Consider the following 25474-nt stretch of genomic DNA (forward strand, 5'->3'; position numbering starts at 1 on the left):
CCACCTAATCCGATCCATCATCAACATTAACATAGCCCCAAAACGGAGCGGGCAGCAGAAACAGTGCTGCAGAAAAGTCAATGCCGGGGCACTTCAAGACCCAGCTAAGGGAGCCCTGTACAGTCAGCGCCTCACAGCTGTCCTGCCGTGCCTTGATGACCCCGAGATGCAGAATGCCCGCAGCGCTTGGTCTGCCCTCCAGGCCTCCATAACCAGTGCCTGCGCAGAGACACTTGGTCACTCAATCAGAAAACACCAGGACTGGTTTGATGAGATTGACCATGAGATCCATATGACACTGATTGCCAAAACGAGAATGAACCATTTATCCCGACTCTCTGTCTAATACTGTTGCGATCCTCAGACAGGATGAGCCAGGAATAGGTTGTATTCGGATACAGCATCAGAGGCTGGGACTGGGGGAAAGTTAAAATAACACAGTGAGTGATTTCGTTCCTTGCTGTGAAATATAGCAATTCTGAGCGGCGTTCCTTGTTAACTTCATGGCCTGCTGTATAATTTAATGGCGGTTCAACGGGCCAGCCATGGGCTGAGACTCCCTCCGCTCTGGGAATGGAGGGACAGAAGGCAGGGACTGTAGGAGGGGTGATCATGTGAAAGATTGGTTATATTTATATATATATATATATCGGATATAACACTCTGATATCTGCCGTTCACTTGGAGGCTGTTTCTCAGGGATAATAATGGGGTCTTCTACTTACGGCATTCCCATTATGATGAATGAGAAAATACTGTACCTTGATTGGCTGCCCAGAGCCATGTGACTCCAGCTCCAGCTTATGGACGTGCCAACATGCACGTGCTGCGACACGCAGCGAGTGAAGGCCTCAGGACCGGGATCTCGAGCGGGCGCAGCAGGAACAGGTCAGTGCACATTGTTTTTCCCTTTTTCAGTGGTTTTCCCGCGGGACGACCACGACCGGGATTTCTAGGCCATTAGCTTTGAAGAACGATTGGAGGGGCTGGGGTTGTTTGCTTTGGAACAGAGTCGGCTGCGAGGAGATTTAATTGAGGTGTGTAGAATTATGAGGGGCCAACATAGTGTGGATAGAACAAACCTATTTCCCTTAACAAGGGCGTCAACAACCAGTGGGGCGTAGATTTAAAGGGAAACAAGGTACATTTGTAATTTCCTTTCAGAGGGTAAGATGTCTGAGGCGCGGAGGCTGCTTCTTGTCTCCTGTCCACAAAGTGCTTCACTGGAATCAGTTCCCTGAACTGTTCAGATAGTGTAGCAGTGAAATCGCCGTCCTCAATGTGCACCCACTTGGTGAGGGCTTGCCACAATGTTCAATTATGTTTCCTTTGTTGCTATTACTTAGATGTGAATTGAAAGTAATTCGTTGTTAAACTTCGTAAGGAAGGCAGAAGCCTGAATGAATCTGCCCTCATCTTTGCGGCTCGCAGGCAAGAATTAAACTGTCTGTATTCAATGTGAGATGACACGAGAGTGCTGATTTGGGGAAGAGGAGGTGAATTAAGATGAATTGAAGAGTCAATTGCAAAGACACATCCGATAATAAAAGGATTGATAAAAATATTATTATATCCTTTACATGTCTACTGCTAAATGTGTCAAAAGGAAGTGTGTGTGTGTGAATGTATGTATGTGAGTGTGTGTGTGTGTTTGCGTCTGTGTCTGAGTGTGTTTCTCTGTGTCACTGTCACTGTGTGTATCTGTGTTTGTGTCCCTGTGCATGTATATATATGTATGTGCATATATGTGAGTGTATGTGTTGTGCGTGTATCTTTGTATGTGTAAAAGTGTGTATATACGTGTGTACAAGTGTGCGTGTGCGTGTTGGCGTACCTGGGTCAGTGTGCGTGTGAATCTGTGTGTGATAATGTGTGTATATCTGTGTTTATGTTGTGGTGGGGTTAGGAATGGGTTTCGTGTTTGAATCGCCTTTAGAGTTCCCATAGTATGATTCAAACAGAGCTTTCTTCCTTCAATTACAGTTTGCATCTCCTGAATGTACCTGAATATTCAGGTAAACAAGTGCAGAAACTTGTAAATCGCCTCTGCACCCTCTCTAGTGCAATCAGGTCCTTCCTATAATATGACGACCAGAACTGCAGGCATTGCTCCAGCTGTGGCCTAACCAGAGTATTATACAATTAAGGCATAATCTCCCTGTTCTTATATTCTGTGCCTCGGCCAACAAAGGCAAGCATTCCATATGCCTTCTTAACCACCTTTATCCACCTGTCCTGCAACTTTCAGGGATCTCCAAGATCCCTTTGTTCATACGGTCCCCACCCAGAACTAATGCAGAAACTCCTCTGCTGTGCTCGTGGTGGCCACCCACAGCCTGGATACACGAACGTCCCAACAGCTCATTGACTGTTGGAGTGGGACCGTGCGGCACTTCAGAAGACAGGTCGAAAAAGCAAAGTCATTGATTCGGACTCATGTGCTCCTCTAATCGAGAATAGCCACTAGCAAAAAAATGCTTTTATAATGGTTGCACCTCATCTCCACATTTGTCAAACAGTCGGCTCATGGGTCTAGGGGTTCGATTAATCCTGAGGGCTTGTTAATTCAAGTTAGCGAGAAGTCCCGGGTCCTAATCCTGGACGAGCCCATTATTTTGCCGTGAATTTTGAAATTACATTGAAATTTTGCAAAGAAGGACTTGCATTTCTGCACTCAGGAAATCATGTCGCCCAAAAGCGCTTTACTGACGCTGAGTTATGTTTGCAGTGTTGTGGTGTGGGGAAAGATGTGCCCAAATCACCCCACACGAACCTCAACTCTTTGCGAAGGAGTTTGGTGCAAATAATCAGGTGCCTCAGGGACTTGGACTTTCTTTGAATGAGTTCTGCTTGTACCTGATTTCAAGCTTGAAACAGCAACTGGGCTTGCATCTCACGGGAGCAGCGTGTCGTGGTTAGCGAGTAGGTGACGAGGTTTGGGGTTGATGTGTGTCGCTTTCAATCTTTGAAATTTCACCAAGCAAAGGAACGGTGAATCCAACTGTCTCTGTGAGCACTTTGTTCGGGTTTGATCACAGGAATATCCGCAATCAGGAGCTGAAAAGGAATTAAAACCAAATACCGGCTTAGGGACAATCAGAATACTTCTTCACAGACAAGGCACCGGAAGGCTGGAAGGTAGATCACACCGGTTGTGGGAGAGCTGGTTGGAGTGACATGGAAGTGTCTGCAGTGTGCGGGACCAGACTGCTTCCACACATCCACAATTAATGTCCCTCCATTTATTTGGGAAAAGTACAACTGAGAGTGGACAAGTTCCATCCCGGTCGGAGCAATCTGAAGCTTTAACTGACTGACACCCTGGTTTGGGATGTCTTGCAATCAACATCTCAGTTAGTCTCTGTGAGGCAATGGGTTTTTTTTCTTTTGGCTATTAACCCAAATGTTGGTGGTTCGAGCCCACCCATGGACGAAACCTTTCAATATTTTATTCCCCGAAGATTCGGTGCCGCACAGTTCCAGGTTGTCATTGTGCGTTTTTGCTGCACGAATATATTCTGCAAACATCGCCAGCTGTGATGTTATCCAGTGAGTTCCCCCTCCAATACTTTTAAGAACATTCAGTTCATGTAAAATGATTTTAAAAACTGTACATGAATCATGTTCCTCCATCCAGTCTATTCAAAATAAGTTATGTTTTTGGGTTAAGAGGAACCGGTGGAAATTGCCTGGGCTATCGTTATAACTTTGCTCACATTCTGAGGTTCAACAGTCAACAGTTTGCGAAGAATTATCTCATGGCCAATGCCAAGCACAAAAAAGTCTCTCAGCATTTGTTCTCGGAATCCCTCATGCCACTTCCTGGCCCTCCGACTGTTGGCACGTGTAGAACCGATACCTCGCCATTAGAACGCTTTCTTTATGATTGAGGTACTCCCGGACCAGCGTACACAATTCTTCATAGGATTTAGTTGTTGGTTTCACCAGAGCTAGAAGATTCTTCATGAGGCCATAGGTTATTGCCCCACAGACGGTGAGGAGGATCGCCCTTCATTTGCCATTGTTCTCGTCCCCTTCCAGCTCACTGTCCACGAAGTATTGGTCGAGTCTCTCCACGAAGGCTTCGCAATCGTCCACTTCTGATAATTTCTCCAGGATACCAACTGTTCCTTGCATTTTTGCGTGGTTGCTCATTGTCTCGTCGCCAATTGATACGCTCATAATAAAGGATGAAACTTAGTATTGTGAACAATGAGTAAGTGTGACCTTAGCTCCTTTAATAAGACTCCAGAGTGCAGGTATCTCCTGGGTGGCCTGCTTATATACCATGCTCCCAAGGGATGCTGGGATCCCTTGGGACTCCAACATGTAGGCCCTCTGGTGGTAGTGTGATACAGGTTGCCAAGGGTTAAATACATAACACAAGGTGTGTACAGAAATCAACCATCAAAAGCCCTGTCATTAACCACAGGGGTTTCCGGAAAATTTCTGATCACAAAGTGCTTTCAGTCCTTGTCCGTAAAATTGCAGACGTGGGAATTGGGGAGTTTAATGACTTTGAAAGGAGGACATTGTTGTTTGGTGCAGTTCTGGTCAGAGAAATGTTTGTGAAAGGAACTTTTTGCAGAGAGAGGGATTGAGCATTTCAGCTTGTTGCTGAACACTTCTCTCTGGGCACTGAGCTAAGCAGCAATTTCTGTCATGTTGAGGTTATCACATTTCCCTCACACGTGAAAAGTTCCCGGTTCAAGCCTGGGTAGAGACATTATTTCTCAAACAAAAATTTGTGTGCAATAAAATTGAATAAAAGCTGTTTTGGATACATTGTTGCATGAACAATGAACATTTAAAATCACTCCTCAAATACAGAGTGTGTAAAAAATCAGATTGCGGATCTAACTTCATCAAGGATTAAAGTTTCATGAATTATTAAAGTTCAGTTATTGAAATTTCAACTGTCCCTGTTAGCATTTCATTCATTCTGTGAAACAACACGATCGGTTGAGACCAGCAGATCTAAACCCGCAAACAAATCATTAATAATTCGCTCTTCCCCAGTTCCAGAGCTCAGAGGGTTATTGTCCATCCCTGGGATGCAAGCTGCCTCGGACCCGAGCCAAAGCTCCCTGTGCACCGAGCACAGGCTCAGGAAAACCCCGGGGGAGAGGATATCCCGGTCACTGGGCCTTCCAACAGCCCTGAACAAGCGCCCGGTCTGAAACTTTCCAGAGTAATAACTTGTAACTGGAGCATCCAACAGTCAGGATGGCCGAGCGGTCTAAGGCGCTGCTTTCATTATTTGATGAAATTATCAACTCTCAGTTCGCATTTTTTTCATCGTGCAAAAGAAGATCATGGGTTCATTAATTATGTTTTTCCGTGAAAGCCACATAAACGTTTAAGGAAAAGTAATCTCTAACGTGGGGCTCAAACCCACAACCCTGAGATTAAAAGTCGCATGCTCTACCAACTGAGCTAGCCGGGCTTCGCAACAGCTGATTTTAGAAGAAAGAGATCTGATCTCATTCAAGTGGACAATATTCTGAAGGGGATTGACAGGGTAGATGCTGAGAGGTTGTTTCCCCCGGGCTGGAGTGTCGAGAACCAGGGGGCACTGTCTCAGGTTAAGGGATCGACCATTTAAGACAGAGATGAGGAGGAATTTCTTCACTCAGAGAGTTATGAATCTTTGGAATTCTCTGCCCCACAGGCGTGTGGATGCTGATTCTCTGAATATATTCAAGGCTGCGTTAGATAGATTTTTGGAGTCTCGGGGAATCAAGGGATCGAGAGATCACTGGAGTTTAGAAGAATGAGAGGGGATCTCATAGAAACATATAAAATTCTGACGAGACTGGACAGGTCCCGATGTTGGGGAACTCCAGAACCAGGGGTCAGAGTCTAAGGGATAAGGGGTAAGCCATTTAGGACTGAGATGAGGAGAAACTTCTTCATTCAGAGAGTTGTTTATCTGTGGCATTCTCTGCCGCAGAGAGTTGTTGATGCCAGTTCGTTAGATATATTCAAGAGGTGGCCCTTATGGCTAAAGGGATCAAGGGGTATGGAGATAAAGCAGGAAAGGGGTACTGAGGTGAATGATCAGCCATGATCTTATTGAATGGTGGTGCGGCTCGAAGGGCCGAATGGCCTACTCCTGCACCTATTTTCTATGTTTCGATGTTTTTATGTCCTGCTACTGCTTCTTTAATAATGGATTCCAACATTTTCCCAACCACAGATGTTAGGCTAACTGGTCTATAGTTTCCTGCTTTTTGTCTGCCTCCTTTTTTAAATAGGTGCATTTCATTTGCAGTTTTCCAATCTGCTGGCTCCTCCCCATAATCCAGGGAGTGTATGTCCACAGATCCCTGAAAGTAGCAGGCCAGGTAGCTAAGGTGGTTGAGAATGAATATGGAATGCTTGCCTTTATTAGCCGAGGCATAGAATACAAGAGATGTGGTCGGTGGGGCAGGATAGGTCACAGCTGGAGGATTGCGTGCAGTTCTGGTCGCCTTATTACAGGAAGGACATGATTGCACTGAAGAGGGTACAGAGGAGATTTACGAGGATGTTGCCGAGAGTGGAGAATCTTAGCCATGAGGACAGATTAGATAGGCTGGATTTGGTTTCCATGGAACAGAGCCTGAGGGGAGACCTCATTGAGGTGTATAAAATTATGAGGGACCGAGATATAGTGGATAGAAAGAGACAATTTCCCTTAGCAGAGGGGTCAACAACAAGGAGGCATAAATTTAAAGTAATTGGGAGAAAGTTTAGAGGGGAAATTTCTTCACCCAGAGGGTTGTGGGGATCTGGAACTCACTGCCTGAAACGATGGTAGAGGCAGAAACCCTCACCACATTTTAAAAGTTCTTGGATGTTCACCTGAAGTGCTGTAACCTGCAGGGTTATGGACCGAGAGCTGGAAAGTGGGATTAGGCTGGATAGCCTCTTGTTGGCCGACGCGGACGCGATGGGCTGAAATGGCCTCATTCTGTGCTGTAAACTTTTTTGATTCAATGAACTCCTTTGCAAAGAGTTGAGGTGCTTGTGTGGTGATTTGGGCACATCTTTCCTCACGTGACAACACTTCAAAGTCAACTCAACAGCTCTGAAGCACTTTGGGGCATCAGGAGTTCCTTATTTGCAAAGTTTCAATGTCAATGCAAGGCTGGTCTGGGATTTGAACCCAGGATCTTGCGCAAAATTTAAAGTAACAACCGCACAGCAACAATCATAGATCTAGGCCAACAAGCCAACTGCTCAGCAAGTGTGGAGATAAGATGTAACCATTATTGAAGCATATTTAGTGTACATTGCTATTCTTGATCGGAGGAGCACATGAGACTGAATCAGTGACTTTGCCTTTTCGACATGTCTTCTGAAGCGTCGCACGGTCCCACTCCTGCAGTCAATGAGCTGTCGGGACGTTAATGTATCCATCATCATCATCATCATAGGCGGTCCCTGGAAATGAGGATGACTTGCTTCCACGCCGAAAAAGGATCAGTTCACAGGTGTTTCAATGAAGGACCCGAACGACATCCCGCAGGGTGGAAGATGCCTGTGCGTGGATGTTTCTTCGTGTGGTGGCCGTAGCACTCCAGCCATCACACGGGCTTGACAGAGCGAGGTCTTGGTCCAGTGGCAAGTGTTAACCAGGACGATGGAGACCAGCTGTGCTGCACGGACCTAGTGCGCACACATATCGCAGTGTTGGCTGGCCCGTGCTGCCCCTGGGCCCCTGGCCCCGAACTCCTGCCTCCCCTGGGCCCTGATCACATCCCTCTACAGTCTCTCACCGTTCCTTCTCCCCGATCTCGCCGCTCCTGCTGTCCCTGCCGACGCTCCAATCACCGACCGGGACCTTGATGACATCACACTTCGCTGCCGCCGCCCTCTTGCACCAGCTCGCGCTGCTCCCTGGAGTAGTCTCCCGGGACCTCCAAGCTGCTCCCAGGGCCGCTCGCCGTTCCTTTTATGGCCCCGACCTGCCGTTGGTGTTCTCCCGTTAGTGTATCCAGGCTGTGGGTGGCCACCCCGAGCGCAGCAGAGGGGTTTCTGCATTAGTTCTGGGTGGGGACAGTATCTTTCCCCTTCTCTCTTCCTCTTGTCTATATCCATGTGCTTTTATTTCTCGATTTATTCCCCCTCTCTTAGTTTCTAGTGTTTAAAAGGGAACAAAAGATGAAATAGTTGTCTTTGTGGAATAACTTGTCTCACTCAAAGTTAGACGCACTACCGTTGCACCAAGAGGTCAAGGCAGCTAGCCATTGATATTCAGCTTCATATATAAATATATATAAATATATCTACATGTATCATAACTGTTCCCTGGTGGTCGAGGGGTTAAGATCCGGTGAACTAACCTGGTTTCCATTGTCGATCAATTCATCGCATAAAAATAATTGAGGTCTGTGATACGATTAATAATTGCTGTAACCACCATGAATATCAATACTTTCTGTGATAGACCGATCTTACAGACTATCTGGCTTCTCCTGCCCTTTGCCGGGCACGTGTTCCGGGTTGAATTTTGTAAACTGGGCGAGTTCGTTGATCGCGGGGAGACGGTAGGAGCCTCTGTGACCCCACTGTGAGGATGTGGAAGTGAACACGGTGGCTGGGTGATCCGTGACATTTCTGTAAAGGGCTGTGGAGGAGAAGGATTGAGAACTTTCAGTGTGGGACAGAAGTTGTTTCAGGTGAGCCTCCACATTCCCGATCAGCACAGAGGGAGCTCATTGGTCAGCTCCCCTCTGTTGGGAATGTTGTGCCAGAGGTTTGTGTAGTGTAGTGGTTATCACATTTGCTTTATATGTGATAAATACCCGGATTGATCCTGGGTAGAAACATTATGTTTAAACTTGCAATAGAGGAACAATTAGAGGAGAGTTTCATCTCCTGGCAAATGCTGCCTGACCTGCTGAGATTTCCAGCATTTGCTGTCGTTATTTGCGATTTATTCTCCTGGCAAAAGGGCTCCCTTCTTGGGCTCCCTTCTTCCTGAATTGCTCTTTATTTCATCAATAAATAGATAAATTTCAGTGAGAGAAAACGGATCCACCGGGGACCTTTCGCGTGTGAGGCCAACGTGATATCCGCCACACTGCAGCCCATCAAAGGGCGAGAAACCACTGAATATAAAGGATGAGCTCACAAATATCAGGGTCAGTGCAGTCTGGTCAACGTCAAACCCTCCTTTCTTATTCAGCAGAGGCATGAACGGGAGTCAGAAGCCACAAACTTTAATTAAAGACACAAATACAAGTTACACTTCCAAATCTTTTCACTATAAAATTCTTTCACTTTATTTGAAATCCGACTGCGTTGAATCTGAAAATGAGCACCATGGGATTTTATCTTTGAGACTGATTCTATTTTCTGTGCATGGTAGGAATAACTGGTGCTGTTAAATTTGACAAAAGTTGCCCCAGATTCCTGGTGACATCAGCAATACAGTGTGTAAATTGGGTCACATGCCGAAGAACATAAGAACATAAGAAATAGGAGCAGGAGTCGGCCATACGCCCCTCGAGCCTGCTCCACCATTTAATACGATCATGGTCGATGCGATCATGGACTCAGGTCCACTTCCCTGCCCGCTCCCCAAAGCACAGGACAAATGATTGAAGTATCCGACTGTCCCTCAGTTAGCATTTCTTTCATTGTGCAAAAGAAGGTGAGGGGTTAATTAATGATGCTTTTCCATGAAAGCAACACAAAAGTTTAAGAAAAAAACCACACGGTGACCGGCAGGTGAGCGTTGCTTCTGATACCTGGTGGGAATGGGCAGGGATTTTAAAGACCCTTGTATTGTGAAACCTTCATATAGAGGAACATCTCAGCGTTATTGTGTAGGCCTTGTGGCGCAACGGTAGCGAGTTTGACTCCAGATCAGAAGGTTGCGTGTTCAAATCACGTCGGGGTCATTGTTCTTCCAGAATTCATATTTTCTTTGCTGTTTGGCAACAACCAGACCCTTGTTCCAAGGTCTGTCTCACTGTTTCCCCGGTGTCAGGCAGAGATACGCCTGCTGCCCTCATTTATTTCATGTGACAGGACACGACAGTTCAAAATCAACTTGCAGGTGGCCACAGCGAGAACTGAATAGTCAGAATGGCCGAGCGGTCTAAGGTGCTGTGGTTAGATCGTAGTTTCTTATCCCACTTCTGACATTTCTTATTTTTAATCATAAAGCGAAACTCATTGTTTGACACCACGACCAACTCATTAAAAGTAGGATTCAGCAGTTCACCTGCTCGTTCAACATTTCCGTCTGACCTGGTGCTGAAAGTGGAGATGTTTCTGCAGTGTAGCGGTTAACGCGTTCACCTCACACGCGAAAGCTCACCGGGCGGGAATATTTTCTGTAGCTTTCTCCTCATGCATGCTCAGGGGCGAGATTGTTCTCCTGTGAAAAGTCATAAGATGATAAACATGTAAGAATTACGGGCCGGAGTCGGCCACTCGGCCCCTCGAGACTGGTCCACCATCCAGCTTCATCCAACTTTCCAGCTCTGGGTCCATAACCCTGCAGGTTACGGCACTTCAGGTGCACATCCAAATACTTTTTACATGTGGTATCTGCCTCCGCCATTCTTTCAGGCAGCGAGTTCCTGACCCCCACAAACCTCTGCATGAAGAATTTTACCTTCAAATCCTCTTTAAACCTTCTCCCAATTACTTTAAATATATGCCCCCTGATTGTTGACCCCTCTGCTATCCACTATATCTAGGCCCCTCATAATTTTATACATCTCAATGTTGTCTCCCCTCAGCCTCCTCTGTTCCAATGAAAACAAGCCCAGCCTTTCCAATCTGTCCTCATAGCTAAGATTCTCCACTCCTGGCAACATCCTCGTAAATCTTCTCTGTACCCTCTCGTACAATCACATAATTCCTGTTATACGGTGACCAGAACTACACGCAGTCCTCCAGCTGTGGCCTAACCAGTGTTTTATACATTTCAAGCATAACCAACCTGCTCTTCTATCCCATGCCTCAGCCAATAAAGGCAAGCATTCCGTGTACCTTCTTAACCACCTTATCCAACTGGCCTGCTACCTTCAGGGATCTGTGGACATGCACTCCAAGATACCTTTGTTCTTCCACACTTCTCAATGTCCGACCATTTAATGTGTGTTTCTTTCCTTCTTAGCCCACCCCAAATGCATTACTTCACACTTCTCTGGATTAAGTTCCATTTGCCACTGTTCTGCCCACGTAACCAGTTGATTGATATCTTCCTGTAGTCCGCAGCTTTCATCTTCATTATCACCACACAGTCTATTTTAGTATCACCTGAAAACGTTTTAATCATACCTCCTATATTTAAGTTTAGATCATTGATGTTACCACTAAAAGCAAGGGACCTCGCACTGAGCCCTGTGGAACCCAACTGGAAACATCCTTCCAGTCCCAAACACTCCCATCAAACATTACCCTTTGCTTCCTGCCTCTGAGCCAATTTTGGATCCAACTTGTCACTTTGCCCTGGATCCCATGGGATTTTACTTTCATGACCAGTCTTCCATGTGGGAACTTGGCGAAAGCTTTGCTAAAATCCTTATACACTACATCATACGCACTGCCCCCATCGATCCTCTTGGTTTCCTCCTCAAAAAATTCAATCAAATGAGCCAGGCAAGACCTTCCCTTAACAAATCCATGCTGACTATCCGTGATTAACACATGTCTTTCTAAATGCAGAAATTAAATCATAGATACATTTTATCCTGCTTTCACGGGAAAATACCATTAATTAACCGATGATCTTTGTTGTGTATGTATAAGATAAGTATACACCCTGTACACTAAATGTACAGTTACATAAGACCATTGGATGTATCTTCACACTGTACACACTGTGCTTGTACCACCAGATGGTGGAACTGGTGGAGACCTCGGGGTCACCTGTACACGACAGGTAACCAGGTATGAAAGGGAGCTCACAGTACTGTACCCTCACTCAGGAGCTGCAATAAGTGGACTAAGGTCACCACAGTTCAAGTACAATACCTTACATCGTGGAGTCATTACGAGAGTGCTTACAGACACAATAACTGGCGACGAGAATACGAATTTCCACACGACAATGGCTAACCTTGGCACGTTTGAACAATTCGCCAATGGGGAAGATTGGGAGGCCTTTGTGGAAAGGCTCGAACACTCCTTTATTGCGAATGACATGGGGGGAGACGACCCGACCTCGCTGGCTGAAAAGTGCTGAGCTATCCTGCTCAGCAGTTGTGGGCCCACCGTCTATGGCCTTGTCAGGGACTTGCTCGCCCCAGAGAAGACAATAACATATGTGGAGCTCGTAACGCTGGTACAGGAACAGCTCAAACCTAAAGAGAGCATCCTCACAGCCTTACACCGGTTCTGTACCCACCGGTGGCCCGAAGGCCAAGAAATCGCAAAATATGCTGCAGACCTGAGACGACTGGCTGCACCATGTGATTTTAGCGATCACCTCACCGAAGCACTAAGGGACATCTTTGTTATTGGAATCGGCCACGAGGGCCTTCTCCACAGGCTGCTCTCTGCGGACACCACGGTCACCCTGCAGAAGGCAATTAACATGAGCCAGGCGTTCCTGATCTCGGCCTGCGATTCCAAGTGGATGTCTCACCCCCAGGACTCTAACCCGGCAAGTACTGTGAACCGAATGGTGCCTTTTAGAGGCAGGGCTGCTGCTAGCAGTCTCTCTCAGGGAACAGAGAACAGAACCCCGAGTCCCACAATCCTGAGTCCGCCACATGGGACCAACCGGCCAACCCCATGCTGGCGCTGTGGAGGAAATCACAGGGCCCACCAGTGCCGCAATAAAGACTATACTTGCAAAGGCTGTAACATGAAGGGCCACCTCCAGCGAATATGCAAGAGAAATCGTACTCACCGAGTCGATGAAGAGTTGGCTGATCATCCGGAGTCCAGCGACGATGAGGTGTACGGAGTGTTTACCTGCACCACCGAGAGTTCCCCGGTGAAAATGGAAGTTGAAATCAACTATGTTCCAGTCACGATGGAGGTGGACACAGGGGCGAGCCAGTCACTGATGAATGAGGCAGCCTTTCAGAAACTCTGGGACAATCCAATCGAATGACCTAAAATGATCCCGCTCGAAGTGAAACTGCTCACCTACACAAACGATACATCCCAGTCGTTGGCAGCGTGGATGTCCAGGTGTCCCATGGCGGCGAGATGCACAGGTTACCTTTGTGAATCGTTGCTGGGGATGGTCCCAAGCTATTAGGCAGTAGGTGGATGAAAAAGATCATTTGGAGCTGGGAAAAGCTCCAACCTCCAGCGATCGACGTCCTCCGCGGCCCCGAAGTTGGATCCAGCACAACACCTGAAAAACCAACCGCCCAACTCGACTGTGAGGCGACGACACAGACTGCTCAACCCAACAGCGAGATGATCCAGCCCCAACGACCAGACATCACCTTCCAGGCTCCAGTGGCAGGACTCCAGAGGAAGAAAATTCACGCAGAAGGTAACTTGCCAGCTTCCGTGGCAGAACCTGGGGAGAAAAGGATCACCGCAGCCTACCTCATGGAGAGAAAGAAGATGGCGTCCAAACCACGAGGTGAAGTGCCTGAAGTCAAGATGGCGGCAGCCAGGCCACAAGGGAGCAACACGTGATGCCGAACGGTGAACCGGATTGGGGTAAAGATTGAAAGACCCTATAAAAGGAGACCAGCAACCCAACACAATTAAAGGGACAGTTCTACTCTTTTCCAGCGATGATGGTGATACAAATGTAAATGATGTAACTGACAATTTCAAGTTTGTAAATGTAACAAATCATGATAAGTCGGGCAATTGCGGTCAGAACCAATGTATTGTGAGAGTAAACGAAGTGATGACGTGCGATGCTGGGATTTACAAGCATGCCGACAAAACCAAGGGCAACCTCCCGTCAGCACCCAGGTCCAGCGATCATGTAGCCTGCCCCTCCGGGACCAATGTAATACCCCAGGGAGTGTGGCCACACACAGAGGGAGCATACCAGCTGCAGGCCCAGTGATCAGCGGACGGCAAAGGCACCACGACCGGTACCCTGCCCCCGATCAGCTCTAACTCTCTGGCCACCAGGGCCAGTACTGGGAGCGAGCGGATATCACCCTCCTGCCCTCCCAACAGGACCTGGGATGACCAGGCACCCACTATCACCGAAGAGCAGCAGGGAGACACCACAGCCCTCAAAGGAGGACAAGGAGGCCACACACTCCTGTGGCTCTGCCCATCACTAGGCAACGGCAAAGGCTCTGAGTCTCAGCCAGGTGAGCGATCTGAGCCCACCCAGCTGGCAGGGGACACAGCGCCGCCATCAGACAACCTGGACACAGTCTGGTTACTCTGGAACTCGTGTCCTCACCCACCTGCACCTACACAACCCATGGGCAAGACTGTGACACCACGTATGTGCGTTACCTGTAAAATGTACTTGTTCCACTGCTGCAGAACCCAAATTGTGATGTAACTAATCCGATGTTTTTTTGTTCTTTCTGTCTGTACAGGTCTGCACATGCAGGTGTTGAGCCACACACATGGTCTATGTATGGCGGGGGGGGGGAATGGATGTATGTAGCCAGGGACACACATGGATCACACCCAGAACACACTCAACCCTCACTGCAACCTCCAACCTTCCACTGCTGACCATTTCCCAATGTCGTGGCAATAAGGACTTGGGGGTCTACAGGGAGAGAACCAAGCCAAAGCATTGACAATGTGCTAGGGCTTTGGGCACTCAAGTCTCGGGCCAGAGCACACAATGCAAAGGCCAGTGGCACAAGACTGAGGGGAGAGTGATGTTGTGTCTGTATAATATAAGTATACTCCCTGTACACTCAATGTACAGTTACATAAGACTACTGGATGTATCTTCACACTGTATTTCCGATGCCTGTACCACCAGAGGGAGCAACTGGTAGAGACCTAGGTGTCACCTGTACACGACAGGTAACCAGATATACAAGGGAGCTCACCATACTGTACCCTCACTCAGGAACTGCAATAAATGGACTAAGGTCAATACAGTTCAAGTACAATACCTTGCCTCATGGAGTCATTAGTTGAGTGCTTACAGACACAATAGAAAGAGATTAAACATTAAATGGTAGGACATTGAGAATTGTAGAGGAACAAAACGACCTGGGAGTACATGTCCACAGATCCCTTAAGGTAGCAGGCAAGGTGGATTAGCTGGTTAAGAAGATATACAGAATGCTGGCCTTTATTAGCCGAGGCATAGAATACGAGAGCAGGTGGGTTATGCTTGAAAATAAAACACTGGTTAGGCCACAGCTGGAGTACTGCGTGCAGTTCTCATCACTGCTTTACGGGAAGAATACTGTGATTGTACTGGAGACTTACAGAGGAAATTTCAAGGATGTTTTCGGGAGAATCTTAGCTATGAGGACAGATTGGATAGGCTGGGTTTGTTTGTCTTGGAACAAAGTGGGCTGAGGGGAGACAGCATTGAGGTGTATAAAATTATGAGGGGCCTTGATATAGTGGATAGAAAGGGCCCATTTCCCTTAGCAGAGGAGTCAACAACCATGGGGCATACATTTACAGTCATTGGTAGGTGTAGGGGGGATTTGAGGGGAAAATCCTTCATGCAGAGGGTTGTGGGGGTCTGGAACTCACTGCCTGAAAGGGTGGTTGAGGCAGAAACCCTCACCACATTTAAAAAATGCTTGGATGTGCACCTGAAGTGCTGTAACCTGCAGGGTTATGGACCGAGAGCTGGAAAGTGGGATTAGGCTGGAGAGCCTGTAATTGGCTGTCACAGTCATGATGGGCCGAAATGGCCTCCTTCCGTGCTGTAAACTTCTGATTATATAATTCTATGAAAAATAATCACCCAACGTGGGGCTCGCACCTCTGACCCTGAGATTAAGAATCTCATGATCTACTGACTGAGTTAGCTAGGTTTCTGCAAAATGCACCTTTTTGTCATTGATTGCAGCCAGTCGCCTGTTGGCTCCGCCCCAGATGTTTAAACTTGCTGCCGAGGAACTGCCAGGATCATCTTGAATGGTGGACCAGGCTCGAGGGGCCGAATGGCATACTCCTGCTCCAAATCTTTACATGCTTATGATTTTATGACCTTTCACAGAAGAACAAACTCGCCCCTGAGCATGTATGAGGAGAAATCTCCAGAAAATATTCCTGCCCGGTGAGCTTCCGCGTGTGAGGCGAACGTGTTAACCGCTACACTGCGGAAACATCTCCACTTTCAGCACCCGGTCAGACGGAAATGTTAAGCGAGCAGTTGAACTGCTGAATCCCAGTTTTTTGGAGCTTGTCGTGGTTTCAAGCAAATAAGTTTTGCTCAATGATTAAAAAAAAGAAATGTCAGAATTGGGACGAGAACCCACACCTCCAGAGCAAACTGCAACCTGAACACAGCACGTTCGACCGCTCGGCCATCCTGAGTATTCAGGGCTCCTTGTGGTCACCTTTCGATTGATTTTGAACTTTTGTGTCCTGTCACATGAAATAAATAAGGGCAGCAGGCGTATCTCTGCCTGACACCAGGGAAACAGTGAGACAGACCTGAGAGCAAGGGTCTGGTTATTGTGACACAGCAACGCAAATATTAATTCCCAAATTATCCTGAGGAACAGGGACCTTGATGTGATTTGAACACTCAAACTTTTGATTTGGGATCAAACCGGCGACTGTTGTACCACACGATCTTTACAGACCATCTGAAATGTTTGTCGATATGAAGGTTCCTCAATACAAGGGGCTTTAAAATCCCCGCCCACTCCCACCAGGTATCAGAAGCAACACTCACCTGCAGTCACCGTATGTTTTTTTGTGACACATTTGTATTGCTTTTACGGGAAAGCATCATTAATTAACCCATCACCTTCTTTTGCACAATGAAACAATTACTAACTGAGGGACAGTCGATACTTCAACCATTTTTTTCTGTGCTTTGCATCGAAACACAGAAACATAGAAAATAGGTGCGGGAGTAGGCCATTCGGCCCTTCGAGCTGCACCACCATTTAATATGATCATGGCTGATCATGCAACTTCAGTACCCCATTCCTGCTTTCTCTCCACACCCCTTGATCCATTTTAGCCGTAAGGGCCACATCGACTCCCTTTTGAATATATCTAACGAACTGGCCTCAACAAGTTTCTGTGGTAGACAATTCCACAGGTTCAGAATTCTCTGAGTGAAGAAGTTTATCCTCATCTCGGTCCTAAATTGCCTACCCCTTATCCTTAGACTGTGACCCCTGGTTCTGGACTTCCTCAATATCAGGAAATTTGTTCCTGCCTCTAACCTGTCCAATCCCGTCAGACCTGTATATGTTTCTATGCGATTCCCTCCCATTCTTCTAAATTCCAGTGAATATGAGCCTAGTCGATCCAGTCTTTCTTTACATGTCAGTCCTGCCCTCCCGGGAATCAGTCTGGTGAACCTTCACTGCACTCCCTCAATAGCAAGAATGTCCTTCCTCAGATTAGGAGACCAAAACAGTACACAATATTCCAGGTGAGGCCTCACCAAGGCCTGCGTCTGCACATATACAGAGGCTGCACTCCAGGACATATGCGACGAATTTACTGAGGCGTATGAAATCATGGGCCTTACGCTAAACATCCGTAAGACAAAGGTCCTCCACCAGCCTGCCCTTATCGCACAGCACCGCCCCCCATACATCAAGATCCACGGCATGGCCCTGGACACCGTGGACCACTTCCCATATCTCAGGAGCCTCCTATCAGCATGAGCAGGCTTCAACGACGAGATACAACAGGGCCTCCAGTGCACCAGTTCAGCCTGCTGCCGTCTGAGGAAAAGAGTGTTTGAAGACCAGGCCCTCAAAACTGCCACCAAACTCATGGTCTACAGGGCTGTAGTAATACCTGCCCTCCTGTATGGCTCAGAGACATGGACCATTTACAGTAGACATCTCAAGTTGCTGGAGAAATATCACCAACGATGTCTCCGCCTGATCCTACAAATTCCCTGGGAGGACTGGCGCACCAACATCAGTGTCCTCATTCAGGCTAACGTCCCCAGCATTGAAGCACTGACCATACTCGATCAGCTGTGCTGGGCAGGCCACATCGTCCGCATGCCAGACACGAGATTCCCAAAGCAAGTGCTCTACTCGGAGCTCCTTCATGGCAAACGAGCCAAAGGTGGGCAACGGAAACGCTACAAGGACACACTCAAAGCCTCCCTGATAAAGTGCGACATCCCCACTGACACCTGGGAGTCCCTGGCCCAAGGCCACCCTAAGTGGAGGAAATACATCCGAGAGGGCCTGAGCACTTCAAGTCTCGTCGCCGAGAGCATGCAGAAATCAAGCGCAGGCAGCGGAAAGAGCGTGCGGCAAACTAGTCCCACTCATCCCTTCGCTCAACTATTAAGTGTCCCACCTGTGGCAGGGTCTGTGGCTCTCGTATTGGACTGTTCAGCCACCAAAGAAATCACTTTCGGAGTGGAAGCAAGTCTTCCTCGATTCCGAGGGACTGCCTATCTAGATTCCAAAATTCGTGGAAACCCCCCAGTGTTTGGACTCACTGAAAAGGAAATTCGATTTGGGACTCGTAAACATAACGTTTGGGATCCTAAAATGCATAGGGAAGAAATCTACGAGTCTTAACCAAGTTTGGGATTTTAAAAGGCATGTTTGGGCCTGTGGGGAAAAGCTGCAGTGACAGAGGGGTGGGATTTAGAGTTTAGATATTTTAGCTAATCAGTTTGTCTGGGGTAGCTGTTTAACCGTAGTCAGGCTCCCAGAAAACATTAGCATTTAAACAATCGACCACGGAAGAAACATTATCCACCCCACCCACAGGACCCAAATATCACATACATATTCCAACACCTTTTCAACATGTGTAGAAATATCTGGCTCAGCCCAGACTCCCTGAAGCTAAAACAATGGACAAGAGTTCATCAGTTCATAAAGAAGGAGTATCGCCATCCCAAAGTCCATCAACGCCAGATTAAAACATTTAATCAAGTCTCTGTTAGCTAGTCCACCAAAACTTATACAAAGAAAACCACTTAAAATCAATGGGCAGCAAAACTCAAACAAAAGAAACTTTAGATTTGGAGCGAAGATTAAGCAGCCTCTCAGAGTATAACTGAGGGCCTATCGTACCAAAAGTAAACGATTTTTCTGACCATCAATTTGGAACAAGATCAAGATCGAGAGCACACGGCGAGAAAACACAGGAAGAAACATCACGACATCGGAGAAAAGAACTTCAAAAAACCAATCAGTGGAACATCAATACCAACTGACTTGGTAACAGCCATCAACCGGACCACCAGGACCAACGAACCCAACCAGGAAAATCAACCACCAAGAAAACCGGGGTCCACGAAAGTTTTCCACTCAACAATTTGTGCCTCGATTGTCCAGCGGGTAAAAATTACCGAAAGAACTTAAAACGCTATTGATGACAAAGGAAATTGGGTACTCAGCAGAGATAAATCCAAAATATGTCTAACAACATCTACGGACTCACCCCAACTGGCTTCAATACACAGCAGAGGTCTTCGACCACGCCCGGGGTACGGCAAGGCAAACCGGCTATAACCAATGAATCTCGAAACTGCGAAACAGCCCGAGCTGTCAAAGGAAGTATTGGTGAGCATTATCCCTAGAACCCTAGAGTTTGATCTAGTTCGAGAGTGAGTGGGAGGTGGGAGGTATTTCTGTTGTGTTTATTACCTGTAATAAAGTATTCCCCATTTTTTGGAACCTTTTGTACGATTTTACAGTTTTATTGGAGTGTATTTGTATTATTTGCTTTCTTGAATAAAACCCAAAGCTTCTTTGTAGAAAACAGTTGTCTGCTGCACTTTATCACACCCTGATTAATAAATCCAGGCTCGAGAACCAGGGAGTGGGAGTGACCCACAACCGCTCTGGTCAGGAAGGCAAGCTGACAGTCCCAGCACCCCCTACAGAATGGCGACTGCGGCAGGACCTTGGTCAAAAGGGTGTGATGCAGTACACACTGTTTTTGAGGAAAGAAGCCAAATGGAAGAGAGGATTTCCTCTTACATATTCGAGAAAGTCAATATAACAAAGAAATGGGTACTGAACCTATTGCGCGCTGAGCGTCCTGTGGAGGCTGCAGCCAAATGGACTGAGAGTAAGGACCATAAGCGCTCTGTGGAGAAAGCAATATGGTTAGTCTGCCTACAGCGACAGGTCCAGCATTGGACAAGATAGTCGAGTCACTGGAGGCAGACCTCAGAGAGTCCGAGGAACACTTGAGTGCCAGAGCTATCATGGGGGAGAGATTATTTGAGGAGTTTGGCAAGCAAAAGCAAGGGAAACTACTGTTAGTGGAAATACATAGAAACCACCAGGATTACCTTCAGTGCCAGGTCACCGAAGCGAAGGGTCAAGAACTGGTGTTGTGGGAGGAAAACACCCGCCTCACCCGGATAAGTAAAGAGCAGGAGGAGAAGTTAAGGGATGTACAGGCCGCTTATAAGGTAGCAAGCATCAGAGAGTTCGAGACTGGAGACCACAGTCCCAGCCAAAAGTAAATTGAGAGTCTGAACCTTGCTCTTTCGAAGGCCAAAGGCATGTTCTGCCTCAGAAACCCGAGTACGGCTCGGCCAGACCTGGAATAGCAGGGGGAAATGTTCAACCAGGATCTGTGGCCCCGGGGCTTAGCCCAGTCAGGCAACAGGAGGGGCGAGTGGAGAGGGACATACACCCAGTACCTGTGGCCCTGGGGCTTAGCCCAGTCAGGCAGCAGGAGGGGCGAGCAGAAAGGGACATTTACCCAGTACCTGTGGTGTCGGGGCTTAGCCCAGTCAGGCAGCAGGAGGGGTGAGCGGAGAGGGACATTTACACAGTATCTGTGGTGTCGGGGCTTAGCCCAGTCAGGCAGCAGGAGGGGCGAGCGGGGAGGGACATTTACCCAGTACCTGTGGTGTCGGGGCTTCGCCCAGTCAGGCAGCAGGAGGGGCGAGCGGAGAGAGACATTTACCCAGTAACTGTGGGCCCAGGGCTTAGCCCAGTCAGGCAGCAGGAGGGGTGAGCGGAGAGGGACATTTACACAGTATCTGTGGTGTCGGGGCTTAGCCCAGTCAGGCAGCAGGAGGGGCGAGCGGGGAGGGACATTTACCCAGTACCTGTGGTGTCGGGGCTTAGCCCAGTCAGGCAGCAGGAGGGGTGAGCGGAGAGGGACATTTACACAGTATCTGTGGTGTCGGGGCTTAGCCCAGTCAGGCAGCAGGAGGGGCGAGCGGGGAGGGACATTTACCCAGTACCTGTGGTGTCGGGGCTTCGCCCAGTCAGGCAGCAGGAGGGGCGAGCGGAGAGAGACATTTACCCAGTAACTGTGGGCCCAGGGCTTAGCCCAGTCAGGCAGCAGGAGGGGTGAGCAAAGAGGGACATTTACCCAGTATCTGTGGCCCCGGGGTTTAGCCCAGTCAGACAGCAGGAGGGGTGAGCGGAGAGGGACATTTACCCAGTACCTGTGGCCCCGGGGCTTAGCCCGGTCAGGCAGCAGGAGGGGCGAGTGGAGAGGGACATTTACCCAGTACCTGTGGTCCCGGGGCTTAGCCCGGTCAGGCAGCAGGAGGGGCGAGTGGAGAGGGACATTTACCCAGTACCTGTGGTGTCGGGGCTTAGCCCAGTCAGGCAGCAGGAGGGGTGAGCGGAGAGGGACATTTACCCAGTACCTGTGGCCCCGGGGCTTAGCCCGGTCAGGCAGCAGGAGGGGTGAGCGGAGAGGGACATTTACCCAGTACCTGTGGCCCCGGGGTTTAGCCCGGTCAGGCAGCAGGAGGGTGAACAGTTTGTGGGGTAGATGGGGACGGTGAACCACCACCTGTGGCGTCAGGTTGTGACTCGGCTTGGCAGCAGGGCGTAGTGGGAGCGACACCAGTACGACGAGGGCTGGGACCAGGGCCGATGTGCCCGGTACGGCAGCAGAAGTACGGTGCGCCCACTCTCGGTGGGGCAGCAGGGCCCCTCGAAAGTAACTTGATGGTTCCCCACAACACCCAGCAGCTTAGAACCATGGTCGCCCACCTGGACAAGCTCAGCCATAAAGGGGACCCTTCGGTTCACTTTGTGAAGTAGACCAAGCGGCCGGCATTAATGGGTGCGACAACTCCGAAACGGCAAACATGCTCCTATTGTCCCTCGACAGTAGATTGTACCAGTCTCTCTCCACAAACACCAAGAGGGGACAAAGTATATCTGTGGCCATCCAGGAAGAAATCCTGGAGGCTATGGGCCTCAACGATGGGAGCCCATTTTCCTGAGAGGATGAGGACGCTGCAACAGGCAGGGGAAAGCCCACAAGCTTTCACAGACAGGCTGTGGCCCGTCTACGAGAGCGCCTGCAGTGGGTCCCTCGACCAGGATCACTTGACCCGGGATGAGATGGCCCACTGGTTCCGGAGCCTGGTGGCAAACAGTTTGCCCCGGGTGAAGGCCAAAGCCGAGCTGTGGTTCGATCCTCGGGATCCCAACGCCACCGAGGAGTCAGTGATTAGACAACTAACCCTGGCGTTTAGGAGCGGCCGAGGGACGGAGGAGAACCCACCCAATGGGAGGGTACATGAGTTAAGGCCCCACCAAGCAAAGCTGGAATGGCACCAGGAAGGGGGTATCTCTTCCGAAACCAAGCGTGAAAAGTGGGCACTGGAGGAAAGATTGCGAAAACCCTGGAAAGACAGTGGGAAAAGGGATCCCCCCTTAGTGCAGAGTTCCTCCAAAACCTTTCAGGAGTTCATGGCAGCGCTCCAGACTGTTTTAAACAGGCCGGGGAAGGTAACGACTGCAGCCAAATCTCGACCCATGGCTAGAACCGGCACCACCTGTGTACCTGTGTCCCCTAGAATACCATGCACTCAAGGTACCGTGCGTTAAGATGGAGGTGGAGAAGGTGACAGGGTCCTATCTGCTCGATACTGGAGCTTTAAGCACCATTGTACACACAGATAACCCAGCCGCCTCACCTCTATCGAACGGGGTCCCGTACAGTCTAGTGGGTCTCACAGGGAACGAACAGGCTGGGTCGTTCTCCATCCCGCTCCCATTGGGAACAGTGAACCGTTCTACCGACAGGGATCCTCAGCCAACAGCCTCCGATTGTGGAGGGCCCACGGGGAACATAGCAGACCCACAGACCATACAGCTGGGTGCGGTGAATTGTGTTACTGGAGGGGCTAACCCCAAATTGTTTGGGATTCGGATGCAGTCCCAGTAGCCAGAGCCCTAAGAAGGACTCCCCGCACACCACGGTCAAAGACACCGTGGTCACCAGCACCGCAGTTTCAGTGGTTCAGCCCCGGGAGGGTTGCAACCTGTAAAAGAATGCCCAAGGTCAAGGTTCATTCTAGGGACAGGGATCCCCAGCCTGCAGCCTTCAACGGTGAGGGACTCACAGGAGAGGTAGTGGTGGACCAGCGAGCAACTGAGAGTCCCCAGCCTACAGCCCCCGGATGTGCAAAATCCTCAGTTAATGAAATGAACTCAGCAGCCACACCTAAAGGCGAAGTGTGTTGTAGTACAGGAGGGGCCATTCACCCGATAATATGGGACTCAGGCACACCTCCGGTCAGAACACTCCGGGTCCTGCGGGAGGGGCCATTCCCCCGATAATGTGGGACTCAGGCACACCTCCGGTCAAAACACTCCGGGTCCTGCGGGAGGGGCGGCCTCACCGCCGGCCACACAAGCTGCCCAGAGGTCGCAACAGGAAGGAGCAGAACAGGATTTAGCCTGGCCACCCGGAGATGGGTGGCCAATGTACAGAGCGTCACTGTATGTTTTTAAGCGAGTTTTAAGATTTTTGGGAGTTTCAGTTTTAGAATGAAATTATTTTAGAGTATAAGTTGGATTGTAGAACTGGATCACCTTTGCCAAGCCAGAGAACTGTTTTTCTCAAGGGCAAGGCGATCTATTTGTGTCCCTACAGGGAAGGAACAGAATGATGAGAGGGGCCTTGCTCCTGCTTGCCCTAATGGGGACGAGTACGGGTCACAAAGGTGACATCGAGGAATGCAGTAACTTCAGACATCTTAAACCTTACCGAGATACATTACCTGACTGGTGCCCGAAGGAAACGGAGCAGCTATACCAGGCCCTACTCAGAGAAATGTTCAAGAAATGTTACGAGTTAGGTTTTGGAAACGTAGACAATGCAGATTTATACACCGTACACACTGGGAACACTATGGGCACGGGGAGACAAAGAATGGGAACCTGGAATGACATTTTCACTGCATATAATAAAGGATCCTCTGTGATAAATAGCATAGACGATATAGAACTGCAATCGCAAATAAATGATCTAAAAAACCAACTCCGGAAGATCCTAAGGCAAGAGAACACAGTGGCAAGCTGAGAGCTACACGAGGACCAGGCTATGACAGTCCATTTAAAAGAAAATTATTGTTGAGCTGGAAAGACTTGCCAAAACAGTAAATGCACTTTTACGGGAGGATAGGAAAACCTCGGACCAGGCTGCAAGGAATGAGGTGTGTGTGCTGTATGGGGCATGGTTGTTGGGCCAGTGCCGTAACAACCTGGGGGGTTTAAAGCAAGGTTTAATCCCCTCCTGATCAGCAACAAGCACTTCACAGCACTCCACCTGTTTAGTAATTCACTGAGCCCATGCCAGCTCCGCCTAGCTTCTGAAGCCTGCCCTGTCCCACTGGATTGCGGGTGTTCCAATCACACTATCATGGGAATAGTAGTGAGAATGTCGGTCATGGGTGTGACAGCCTGACCCGCACTGTATGCAGGGTGGGGAACATTGGAGTAATTCAAGGAGATGCACACGTTCGCTTCACAGCGGTCCCATCCTATGTAATAAAGTGGGAGCACGCTGTGACGGGTACTGACCTCTCCGGGTGCCAGAGCCGGGGTGCACACATAATACGGTGTCCCCAGCACTTGAACACTTATTCTAAACCTGCTGGTGGGTTTAAAGCTGCTGGTGCACAGTCTATCAACTGTACCGTGGAGGTAATGGCACAAAACCATGTCCCTCCACAGGTAGCATACATCGGGGGTGGGACATATTGTGTCACCACCAGTGCACCCCACTACCAACATGGACACTTCTGGTGTCCGGTCAGGGACAGCAGTTTTTGCTTTAAACCCGAGGCAGAAGTTCACGTGGCCCACGAACGGATTGTCCCCATTCCTGAAGCCTCCAGTGTTCACCTCACTGTGAGAGAAAACATCATAAACCTGCAGGATTATGTTGTATATTTGGCGATGAAATTCCCCCACTACCCGAACATCTTACCGCCCTACTGAAAGCTGCAGAAATATCACAGAAACATTTCTATTCTCTAGAACAAAAAACAGTTGCGATAGGAGGCGAGATTTTGGAGATCATAGTTCCACTCTGGTGGGATATTTTCAGAAATAGAGAGGTACCAGCTGGGATCAGAATGGCTTCCCATGTTTTAGTTATCTGCCAGCTCGCGATTATTTTTTATTTATGGTGTACTACCTGCGGG

The 25474-nt window shown here is 48.7% G+C and overlaps 1 non-coding gene across 1 annotated transcript; it reads left to right on the forward strand.

The window, feature by feature from the left end:
- The first annotated feature begins 9821 nt into the window (after nucleotides 1-9821).
- trnaw-cca (transfer RNA tryptophan (anticodon CCA)) lies at nucleotides 9822-9893 on the forward strand. The gene has a single exon. It is a non-coding gene; the product is annotated as a tRNA-Trp (tRNA).
- The last annotated feature ends 15581 nt before the right edge of the window (nucleotides 9894-25474 follow it).

This window comes from Pristiophorus japonicus, unplaced genomic scaffold (genome assembly GCF_044704955.1).
Source record: "Pristiophorus japonicus isolate sPriJap1 unplaced genomic scaffold, sPriJap1.hap1 HAP1_SCAFFOLD_75, whole genome shotgun sequence".
Lineage (NCBI taxonomy): Eukaryota > Metazoa > Chordata > Chondrichthyes > Pristiophoridae > Pristiophorus > Pristiophorus japonicus.